Consider the following 12,717-nt stretch of genomic DNA (forward strand, 5'->3'; position numbering starts at 1 on the left):
GTGTATTTTTGTGTATGGCTTTCAAAATACATTAAATAATACTAATTTTAGCTTTACAGAACTTGAATCACTGGAGAGGTTTGCAAATTAAGTAAGTACTTTAGTATCTTTAATTTTTCTTATGGTATGTATAACGTAAATAAGCAATCTGAAGATTTTTAGTAACAAAGTAACAATCAAAAACATTTGGAGATGTAATTTGGGTAAGCTACCCAAAACTCAGATTCATGCCTGTATACTAACTCTATATTGTACAATTCATATTGGAATTGAATTTGTGGTCATTGCTTTAGCAATTCTGTTGGCTAGTGAATTGATTCTGCTATTTTTTCAGGTCTTTTTGGCATGGTGAGAGAAAATTGAATAAAGAATATTCAAGTCAGGATTGTTTGCAAGCAGGTCACTGGTGGCCCTTTGCAGTCCATGGACCACAATGTGTCTCAGTCACTTTTGCCATCTCTAGTAGGACAACAGAAGACTTCCAAGTAAGAAAGCAGAAAGTAATGAGATAGAAGTCTTTTAATATCCTTCTGGTGTGATTTTTTTTTTTTTTGTTATTCTTTTGGCACAATGTAAGCAGTACTACAATTCCAAAATTTTGGAGAGCAGCAGCTATTTCTGTGTGTAACTACCAGTCTAATCAGAGACAGAGCACCCTACGTGTTTCTGTGTCTCAGCCCACTCTGTGTCAAATGAAAACAGTACTCCCTCTCTCAATCTGTTTGCATGGTCCAGGAACATAATCTCTCCTGGTGCAGTGTATTCAGGTCGCTCAGTGTGTACCGACACATGCTGACCCATTGCAGTGGTCTAGCACTGGAGCAAAATGCCACCTGCTATGGCCAGTAAAGGGTACGTAAAAGAGAGGTTGGAGCAAGACTTATTTAGTTTCCAAGGATTTCTTGCTTCCCAGAACAATTAGGGTGGATGGGAATAAGTTCAGGCAAAATTGGGCACTGTTATTTTCCTGGTTTCTATCCTATGAGACTATAACCCTTTTTGTGAGGGCACACGATGCCGTCATTTGAAGTATGTTTGGAAAGTCCTCAGTGGTCTTCATCTGTGCAGAGCTTTTCCATCTTCCCACAAGCAGCTCAGTGCCTAGTGCTGATGTTGGGCTGGAGACTAGGTAAAGGACTGATTGAGTGTATCTGCCCCTTATGAATGGCTAAATATCATGAGCCTAGAAGCTAAACAGCGGCCTAAGTACTGTTCTGCAAGCCCTGTGAAGTGCTAAAGCCTTCCTTGCAGTTTTTGAGCACTTGTGACTTAAGTTTCCTCTGACTTTATGTTGAAAGGTCCATTAATTCAGAAGGGTGGTGCTGTGGCCTTACCAAAAAAGATACTCATCTGTACCTGACAAAAACAATTATACCTAGAGCCAATTTTCCCTGGCCTTTTGTTGTGCTTGTACCCAGCTAGTAATAAACAACATCCTTGAGCTCAGGTAGTTCAGCAAAATAAATGAGCTATCTGCAAGACCTGGATACACTTTTTTTTTCTTCAATTAGATGAGAAGTGAAAGTCAGCAATAAAGCTATTTATAACTTCTGGTTATGGCCTTGGAGAATGTAGTCACAGATTTTCTTAGTCTATGCGTGCAAGGGCATCCTCCTTTTTGCTACTTTTTCTTTCTGTTGTGCAATTATTAGCAACAGTGAAGAGCCATATGCTAGTTGCCGTGGTGTAGGGACTGCTCCCGTAGCTGTCTGAGCAGATCACATTCTAAACATTTCAGTCTGAAGCCCAAAATACCACTGCCGTAACAGAATACTTTCTCCAACTGGTTGCCAGCAGTCTCTCCTTCTGAAGACCCCCCAGTACACGGTCCTTATTAGTACGCTTGCTTTAAACATAGCCTCACATCCGTTGTTCAGATATCACGTGCTCATGCTTGGCTTGAATTAGCCTGCAGTGACTTATCGGTGACTTGAAGAGAAAAAGGATCTGTCCCTTGACCAAAGGAAATCAAAAGGGAAATTTTATGTGTTGGTAGGCTTCTAGTACTTCATGCTACTAAAGCATGAAGACAGCTGAAGTAGAGTTTAGATTATGAATAAAAATAAACACAGAAGATGTGCTGCCCTGCATACTTTGGATGGCTCCAGTTTTTGAAATATGTATTTAAAAACCCCAACATTATATCTGAATTCTTATTAAAGAGTCTGGCCAAAATTTAAATGTTATCAATGTGGACTAGCTCAATTGCAGAGAAATCACACTACTGCAGGCTTTGCTCTCAAGAAGGCCTTCAAAAACCCAGCTCCTCTGGTTAACAGTTAAGCTGAGCTGGAGATAGAAGACTGTGTCAATAGTATTCAAATCATCTTTGCAAAACTGTTAGGAAAAGTTATTGGCTTGGGTCCAAAATCTATTCACAAGTGCCCTTTACCACAGTGGAGGGGAGGGGATTTAAGAAATGAATGATTTGTTCACAGAGCTGGATAGCCTTTGGCATCGTTCCCTTTCCCTCTTCTTTCCATGTATGCTGCCCGTGTAGTTAATCTCTTCCTGTGTGTGAATTGCTCTGCACTCCCCTGGCATTTCCCTTCCTGGGCATTATTCTTTTCTGAGCCTGGGGAAATCAGGGCTGCATCAGTGAAAATATGTGTAATGCAAAGGAGAAATGGACCCTGTGTTTACATTTGCTGCATGAAACTTTAAATAGAAAGTCTTTGTCCGTGTTCCTCTGGGCATTTTCTTTAGCTTGTCTCTTTTATCACTACTTACATTCAGCAGTAGGTATCCAATATCTTTGTTTTCTAGATAGAAAATAGCTCATTACTGGTATTTTGGCCTCTGATTGCTAGTTAATGAAATTTGTTCCAGCTTTAACATCACTGCAACAAGCTACAAAGAATCATTTGTCTTCACTGCATGGGCCCGGCTCATTTCTGCTGTAGCTCATGGGCAGCGCAGTTATCCAGGAGACTAGAAGAATGCAGTAGAGAATAATGCAAAAAAATGGGTAAAAGCCAAGGCTCATCAATCTTTGGTGCTGTGGTATTACATCTGTATTGTGCTCAAAGCCACGCAGTTTGAACATATTAGCATATGAAGCTGGTCGATTGCTTTCTGGGGTCTTGCTTTTCTGCCAAAGTAGCCACAAACTTAAAGGTGCTTGGGTCAAGTGAAGAAATAGTTCGATACTGGCTGGCGCAGGCTGTGCTGTTGAGCAAGGTTGTGTCTGTGGAGCCTGTGGTAAACTTCTCTTCCCTCCCATCAGCTGTCCTTCCTGGGGCTTAAAAAAGAAGGCATTTGGGTACTGTTCATGTCACCTGTAATCTGCCATGTAATTAAGAAGAACCTCCAGGGGCACAGTTCAAGAACTCAGAGCAATTCTGCAACATGTCCCCAGCAGTGTTAAATAAACAGTATCAGGTAAACGCTGGCACTAGTTCTATTTGAATTTAATATTGTCAGAAACTGCTGCTTTCCTTTTGGAAATGATAAGCCATTTGTCCTCCATCGTGGCATGTTAGATGCCTGTGGGTTTTGTTCTGGAGAGGCGGGCTCAGGTTTCCTATGGCATTGGTCTTAGTTGCACCTATAACTGTTAATCTGCAAATCTTACTCAATAAACTGATGGCTTTCCTTTCCTCTTGTCTGAGCTCTCTCTCAGCCTCCATCACATCTGGCCTTGTTTGAATCGAAAACCTCGTTCATCTAGTGAGCTTTCTCCTTGGCTATCCTTTCCCTCTGAGCCACCTTCCACAGATGCTTTCTTGGTACTTTAGATGTAACTTCCAACTTCATTCCTGTCTGTACTCCTCCTGGTAATATTTGTAATAGGAATTATTGTATAACGCACCTAGGTTTCTCATACTATTAATAACAAATGTGTTTGATTAGATTTTCTGGGTTTGGACCTAAACTGTAAGTGCTTCTTGTGCCATGTCTGTGGCTGAAAAATACTTGGAAAATACCTCAATTCTGTGAAAAGGTGCAGATTGCTGTCTCTTTTTACAGAGCAACAAACCTTTACAGACTTGGGGGGGGGGGAGCACAAGCCCAGGACAGGCTTGGTTTTCAGAGGACTACAGCTCCCAGGATCCCCAAGAAAAACAGTACCTGAGCTTTGACAGTGATGCACTTTGGGAAAATGGGGATGTATGCAAATGTTTCCCTTACATAAGCAAGGCAAGTTTGCAAGTAACTAGGGAGAGGTAAATGGGGAGTGGTAAAAGCTCCTGAAAAATCCAGGTGGAAATCTGTGACAATAGGAGAGACGTCCCAAGGGCAGAGAGAGGTGGGTAAGAGGGCTCTAAGGCAGCTCTGTAGGTTTATTAAGTAGAAGGGTGATTAACCAGGAGTTTTTAAATGTTCAAGCAGGGATGGCTAACAAGGTAAAAGAAAGTAAATTCTAAGGAAGAATTTTAGCTTCTAGTGAAGTGGAAGGAAATGCTACAGGAAAAGGAAGACTGAAAGAATAAGGTGCTTCTTGCCTTGTCCGGTGCGTGCTGGGGTGTCTTGAAAAGCACGGTGGGATGAAGATTTGCGTTCCTCCTGCAAAGGGACGGGAAGGTGATAGGTGCTGGTTGGTCCTTAGAGCACCTTTACGTGTTGTAATGGACTGTACGAGGGGTAAGGACTTGCTTGGAGACTTAAAGTGACCCGCCTGTCTGCGGTAGGGTGAGTTGGTAGGATAAGAAACCCAGACACAGACTGGCTGATAGCAAGTGGAAAGAGGCACCGTAACTTAGCCTCGTGCTTTCTGTCTCCGCCTACAACTGCAATCTCCTTTTTGATCTCTCCCTTTCGAAACTGGAGGTGTTGGTGATGATCTAACCAGCACCTGACTCGCCAGCCAGCTGTCCTCGGAGGGCTGGGTAGGGATGAGCGCAGCTGTGCTCCGCGATGGGGAGTGGCCATCACACCGGCGGATCCCAGTGGAGGATTATCCCAACAGCTCCATGATTTTCCTTTCGCCCTGGAAATGCCCCCTGCAGCCAGTCAGCCGTGGGCAAACTTGAAAGGCAGAGTCGGTTGAAATGATGTGCAGAGCAGAGAAGCACTGAACTCTACTCCACCAAGAAACAAGAGAAACCATCCTTCTTGTGTGCATCCCGAAGCTGTGTTGTCAGTTTTCCTTGTCTATCTCGATACAGCGAACTGGCATCATAATGCAGGAAGGTCCTGCCTTACAGGAACAAATCAGAATAAATATAGCCAAAATAACCATAACTAGAGGTTGGAAAAGATTCACCACAAAGTTTAAATTGTTGGCCTGATTTCTGTTGTGGCTGATTACACCGATCCTCAGTAAGAGAAGGTACCTTTTGCAAACTAGCAATGGTTTAAAAAAAAAAAAAAAAAAAGAATAATCTTAATAGTCCAGACTACCTACTGAAAATGCACTGTACAGTTTTGTTCTGTGTAGGATGTGCTGTGTCTACCCAATGGCACTTATGAGTTAATTCAGTCTTTGCTCTGATTTTGGATTTGTGCTTGGTTTTGCACTGTTTTGGATGTAGACGTACAACTGGGACTTTGAGATTTTTAATACTAAACGTGGAGCTATATATATGTTTGAGATTTCCAGCAATACTCTTTACAACTGCTTTTTCCTTTGATAATTAGATTTGCCAAACCTAATGTTTTGCAACCTGACTTGGACCATATTGATTTCAGCAAAAACAGTTCTATATAGTCGCTCTTTGAATGAGGCTGGGGAATAATGTCTCTCTTATTTTAAGATGAATGATTTTGTTGAAAGGCTATTTTGTTTAGAGTACGGACTTGTATCTGCACCACTCTGTAGTACACTTGAACTAGTCCTGCCCCAGCCGGATGAAGCGGCTTAGTTTTAGCAACAAAAAACTTGCCAAAGACACTGAGAGCTGTCCAAGAAGTGAGTAAATAGCCTGTGCTTAGCTCCAGGATCAGAACCAACCAGTTAGTGTGCATCTCCCATGTTTCACTGCAGATTTGTTGTATGCTTGGAAACTGGCATTGTCCTCATGATGGATGTAGTGGAAATCTGCCCAAATCTGGGAAGGTCTTCGGCCTTTAAAAAAATAATTTGCAAGTGCAGCTGCCCCCATACTGTGGTGTGCCATCCAGTTTTGCTTCTCACTCCTGACCAGGACTGCTACATTTACTGCTGAGAGCAAGGGAAATCCCAGTCATGGTCTTTCATGGAGGGGGGAACAAGAGCTGGGGTGAGACGGCTGTGGAAGTAGTGCAGTGGGATGAGGCAGCCATGCATGTGTAAAAGAGGAGCTGTACTGTACTACAAATTACAGCTCAGAGGAGCAGTGCTGACTTTGGCTACATGCAATAATACAGAGATGACAGCAAATGCACTGTAATTTGTTTGTGTGGACAGCAAACACACTGCAATTTGTGTGCATGTAACTGTTTCAGCACATGCAGGATCTGTCTGTCTGAGTAATTTCTCCTCTCTGCAGCACGCACTGCAGTGCCTGAAGCCCCTCAAGGAGAGTGCTGTGGCTTTACCTGCTCCTTTGTTGCTGTTTGGTGAGTTTACCCCTTTCTTTTTTTCCCTTCTTTTCCCTGCTCTGACAGAATAGGCTGCTGGGAAAGGGGACGCCTGGTATTCATGGAGCACAGCAATGCAAACAAACCAGCTCCAAATGAACCTTGACTAGGAAAATCTGTGCCACACAGCGTGCGTTATGTGCAAGTGGCTACAAAACGTGGCCAGGCTGGTGAGGAGCTCTAAGGAACAGGGCTATTCTCAGTCTTTTACCAGTGATTTACCAGCACCAGCATCTGTGAGAAATAGATTAAAACTAGATTGCTAATTAGCTTTAAAATGTTAAATTATTTCTGCCTGATGGGCCTATGCTCTGTACAAAATAATCATCGGTTAGTAGACAGAGCTGTGCCACCTCTTTCAAAGCCTTGTAGAAGGGATACTTGTAATGCAGGTGGATGCTGTTGTCCATATTTTCCGAAGGGAAAATAGAAAAGCAGTACAACGTGCAATGTGGTTGCAGGGGAGATGATTCAGCATATAGCTCCAGAGCTCCTGGTCAACAGATCTGTACTCTGGACCCTGTTTTGTTAGCTGAAATAAACTAGTACAGATGTAAAGCTGGGGAGATGTGAGTTTATTACTGAGAAACAGAATCATTAAGCAGCTAATTGAGAGGAGGCTAGCTCCAACTTGTCCAGCTGCTCTGTCCCAACAGCTTGTCTGATGGTGTAACACGTGAAAAACAATAGTAATCTTGCTGTCCAGTGACATGTATAGTCTAGTTATTATAATCTTAACTACAGCTGAAAGCATCACGCAGGAAGGAATACCACAACTAAAGTCAACCTCAGCCTAACAACAACTCTTTCAAAGGATTAGCCATTAAGATGACAGTCCCCAAGTTGCATTGGCTTTCTTTGCTTAGCAGATTTCCTTTTGCTGCCCGTAAGCCAACAGTCTCATTCCCTGTTTTGTCCTGTGGCAGCATCCAGGTACCAGAAGCTGTAATGTAGTTCTAGGCACGCAACTTGTAGGGACTTCTAGTGCTATAGGCACTACATCTTCTCTCACCTCATTTTTAGGTACAGTTATGAAGAGAAGGTACCATTGCCTGCTTCCAAATCGAAGGCAAGAGAAGTGTTAGTTAGGTTTGAGGCTGCTTTTCTAACATAGCCTCACATCCACAGCTCTATGGCTTGATTCCTGTGCTTTGAGGGTAGGGGGAGGGAACAGCAATGTAATATTCTGATGCCAAAGCAGCGCCGGGCCGCGAGCAGCAGGCTGCTGCCATGGTGCAGGGTGCCCTGACTTTGTGCTGCTCTGACAAGAGCTGTTTGTCACGTAACTATCTGAACAAGCCGTCCCTCATTCAGGATTGTTCTTATGACCACAACGTCTTCTTGTGCATTGCAAACGCTTCCTTGCACAATGCTGTAACAAGGGGAAAATGAGGTAGGACTGTTTGAACATCTATCCACCACATGAGAACTTTGTGGTCAAAGTAACCCTGAAGAATCTTTCAAATCCATACTTGTCACCAAATTATAATTAAGATGCTGGATTACCCAACAGAGCTCTTGATTCATAGAGCTAGCACTGTTGAGCACCAGAAAAATAATAGATTTTATTGGGTAATCTCTGTGTTTGGACGCACGATCCTTTAGGCCAAGTCATTCCTGTGGCCCTGAGAAATCCCAGAATGACAATTTCTGCCATTGCCACAAGTCCTTAGTAAAACGCAGAGCAAAATCCTCCACATTTCACCTATCAAGTAATACCACGGAGAAAACACTGCGAGGAAAATCCTGCTTTAATGGTTAAATTCATGCCAAGTTAAACCAGTAATCCTTTTTTTTTTTTTTTCCTTATGGCTGTGTAAATGAGACCTGGGCTGAGGCCGCTGACTGTGGGCTCTGCCAGCCAGCCTGGCCCCCGCTCGCCACGTGCAGCAGCTGGGCTCCTGCGGATGCCGTGTGCCAGTAGGCCTGAAAAGCACGTTAAGTTTAATTAAATGTTTAAGTTTCCAGTTTAAAAGGCCTCCACAAACACATGTTGGTAATGTATGTTATTATAAATGATGAGGTGGGTCTTAAAATATGTATTGTTGTTAAGCAAACTAAAGCTATTGAGAATGAATAAATATATTTGTATGTATGTCTGTGTGTGTATATATATATGAATATATATATGTATGTTTATTTATATATATATTTTTATATATGTTTATTTTTTAAGAAAGGCATCTGGTGCAAGTAGCAAGTGTACAACAGCGACAGCACTCCGCCTTGCTTGGGTTTCTGTTCAGCACCGTGACGGTTTCAAAGACCTCGATGTCTGAAGCAGCTGCGCGCAGGAGGAAGTTGGTGCACAGAAGTTGGTGCGAATAGTTTTGATCTGAAGGGAAAATCCTAAAAATAATTTCATAAGCTAATGCCGACACACGTGTAAAGAGCTTGGCAGAGGTACATAAAGGATTGGTTAGTATGGTATAGACTTCTGTGCAGGGAGGGTTGACTTAGATTTTCTTTTTTTGGTGACAAATATCTAGGAAAGAAAGGAAAAATAGAAGATGAGAAGAGAGAGTTTTAATGGTTTAGGCTGTACTGAGATACAACTAGAAAATCTTGGGTGTCTTGGTGGTAAATAACATTTCTTTACTGCTTCCATCAACCTTTCTAAGACGGGACCAGGAGCTTCTGTCTTAGTAGAATCTTACCACCAATATTTGCTGTAGGTATCTTAGAGCTACATGGGTATATTCTTAGCAAGCTGCTGTTCAGAGTTTTGAAGAACATCTGAGACATTTTCTGAACAAGCTGTGGGCATGGGTTCATAGGATGGTGTTTGTGCTTCATTTTTTCCCCCGTTGTTAACCCATGTCCTCTGCATGTAGAGCCCTATAGGAATATTTGGCTTTTCAGCATCCCTCCTACCAAAGGAAAGGAAGCAAGTTCCCCTTCACCCCCAGCTTTGTAATAGGAAACAGGAACCTACAAGAGCAAATACACTGCAAGGTTTATGCAGCCTTTTGGAATGGGACAGCAGTGCATAAACATCATGCCAGGGGAGGGGAAGTCGGAGGCATCCCGTGTTACAGCTAGAACAGGCCTGAATGCTGAAGCAATAAAGCCACCCAAATATGAAGATTTAGGGAGTGAATCAGTGAATCAGCATGGCCTTCCAAACTTAGAAACACATCATTTTCTCGTGTAGGCTTATGTACCACCCCATAAGGTTTAGTAGGAGGCTCCTAGAAGCCTGGAAGACTTAATGTTCCCTATGGAAAGAATTGCATCTGTTTCACTATCACATTTAATTTCAGCTCTTTATCCCTCTACAGAACATACTGGCTTTCTAGGAAGGTTTTAGGAGTTTGACAGAAGGCCTGAAGAGCTGGACTTTGATTCTTCTTTCTTTCTAGGTGCTTTCCTACAAATACTATAAAGCAGCTCCAGAATATCATAATACTTCTCATAGGCATGTATGTGCTTTCTTGTCAGTAAACACCATATGTCACTCTTTAATAAGCCCAGTATTGTATTTACTGGGACCTGAGCACACAGGGTAACACCGCAGTCCCTGTGTATAGTGCACCACCTATATGTTATGCAAAACTTCAGGAGACAAGTATTTTTTAATCTTTTCTCCCTCTTTTGGAAATGAGCTTATTTATGTGTCATTTTCTTAGCCACAGTGAGGAAGTGTTTGGAATGTGTTATTAGGAGTAATGGATGCATTTGAGTAAGGGCTTTTTTGGATTTCTGGTTGTTCACTGGAATAATTCCCTGAAGTCAGAGGAGTTCTGAAATGTGAAAGCAAATCCAAAAATAATACAAAATAACAATAAAAAAAAAAAAGCCACTCTCCCTCAGTGAAAATCTATAATAAAGTGAACCAGCCTTTTAACTAATTACAAAATTCTTTAGATATCTGTCTTGAAAGGCAACGGTGCCATTAGGCTGATTGATGGGGCTTGTGAAATGATCTTTAGGACTTTCCACTCTGATCACAAATCTTCTCAGCTCCTAGTATTCCAGCTGGCCCAGAGATGGAGAGAGAGATGTCTTCGTAGATCCTTGGGATGCGTTCAAAAATGCAGTCTTTCTTTTAGTCATGTAAGTATATATGTCTTTGGTACTTTTCCAGCCACTCACTTAAACTTGACTGTGTATTGAGCACTAGGTGTTAAAGAAATATACTTGTCTTTAAAGCTAACTAGAAAAGGATTTTCGTTTGTTTAATTTAGAAGTTGGCATTCTGCCTCATACTTTTTCTCGTTGCTAATAGCAGGCAATTTCAATCTCTGTCAGGTCCTGAGGACTGCTACAGGAACTGAGTGCACAAGAGGAAAGGATTTACACCTTTCCATTTGGCTGACATAGCCTAATTTGGCAGGGGGAAAAAAAAAAAAAATCTTTGGCACTCCTGGTTTTAAGAAATTTGCAAACCAAGCAGGGTTTGCTGAGCTGTTGTCTGATGTCTAGGAGTTGCTAAACTGTGATAGCATTTCAACAGCAAAATGGCTACAATAGAAGGTGCATTGCTGCTATTGTTTCTGAAGAGCCTTGGGAACATCTTAGAATTTTCTTGCCGTTCTTTTCCTGAACAATCTGGTACTAGAGGCAAAGTTTGCAGTTAACATTCATCCCATGTGTTTTTCATTTATGCATGCATTTGTTAAATTCCTCTTCTGCTAAGATGCCTACTTGATTTTTTTTTTTTTTAAAAAGAGGGGGGGGGGAGGAATCTTTGAGGAGGAGAATTCTTGGATGTCTTTAGTGAAGGTCAATGCAAACCCGGGCAAGCGTATGGGGAAAGCCCCGCTTCTGGCATCCACAGTGCCATCTGGGTACTGCTCCCAGCAGGGACTGTCCCTGTGCCTGCACCTCCTGACTCCTGCAGAGATACGTGCTCAGTGACTTGGGGAGCACAGGCTGGAGCCTTAGTGACAAACACATTTTATCACAGGCAAATGAATGGGAATGATTCCTAATATGTGTAAGTGTGCACAACTGTCCTGCACATTGCAGATGTCAGAAATACCCCTTATGATAACCTCTGAAGTGAAATTGATGGAAATATTACGTAATGTTGATTAAAAAGGGAAATTGTGTCATTTCAAAAATGGCAATTTATTATGATTGTTTCACAACTTTTGCTTTATATACATATATTAAAGTCCTAAAACCAACAGAAAGTAATGAATCTGTATTACTGGTTGACAAAGGTCTCTGAAGAGAGCACGCACCTTCCTGTAGTTGTTGTAACTCCTCAATTAGAAGAATCAGAACAATAGGAGAAGATTAAAGGTAAGCAATTTGCAGGATTTTTTATTCCTCCACTCCCAGCTAGGCATGGCAGGATCATATTGAACTGCAAAGGAGGTAATTATAATAAAGAAATCATTCTTACTTTCTAAAATTGTATTAAATTCACTACTAGTATCCCCTGTCCATACTAAACCAGAAGCATTTTACAGATTCATATTTTCTTTACCATGGTATCAAAGTTGCTGTTTGTCAAATTAAGGAGTATCATCGATGTGCACAATAAAAATGATTTTGGGGAGTGCAAGGCACAACTTGCGTAGCTCATTTGAAGAATATTTCTTGGCTTATGCTATATAGGCTGAATCTGCAGGCTCTCTAACAGCATTTTAAATTGAAGTAGTGATTTTAATAACGACATGAATAAAACATCCCCCAGCCAGGCAGCTGGAGCCAAATATGCTTTGAGATCTGGCCACAGCACATTTCAATCCCTAGAAAGAATTTGGGTCAGAAAGAAGCACTGTGAAATGTGATTGCCAACCTGGGTATCACCTGCAAAACCTGTTACTGTTGTTCAAATATTTTCTTTTATCAGCACAGCAGGCTTGGATAAGGTCCATTAGTAACAATGAGCCTCAGTTAATATGCACTACATATATTAGGAACATTTTGCTATACATCTGATACGCCCATCCTGGTACCAAGGTCTTGCATAGGCACAGATTTGCATTCTAGTCGTGTGCAGCTCTTCACCCGTTATGATCTTGTGTTGTTTTTTTTCTGTGCTTTATCTTCTAACATCTTGAGAAACTGTAGCTATTACCTGTGAGTGGGTCTGCTGCCAGGCATTAGCATAGCGTGTCCTCTCACCAACACAGTATTTATTTAGATATTTCCTGAAGGTAAAACCAATAACTTACTGGCATCAAAAGCTTATCCTTACATTGCATCCATGGCACAGCTGTTCAGACAGCCAGGCTCAGATCACGCAGGCCTGACTTATCA

Source organism: Netta rufina, assembly GCF_964035555.1.
Source record: "Netta rufina genome assembly, chromosome: 9".
Classification (NCBI taxonomy): domain Eukaryota; kingdom Metazoa; phylum Chordata; class Aves; order Anseriformes; family Anatidae; genus Netta; species Netta rufina.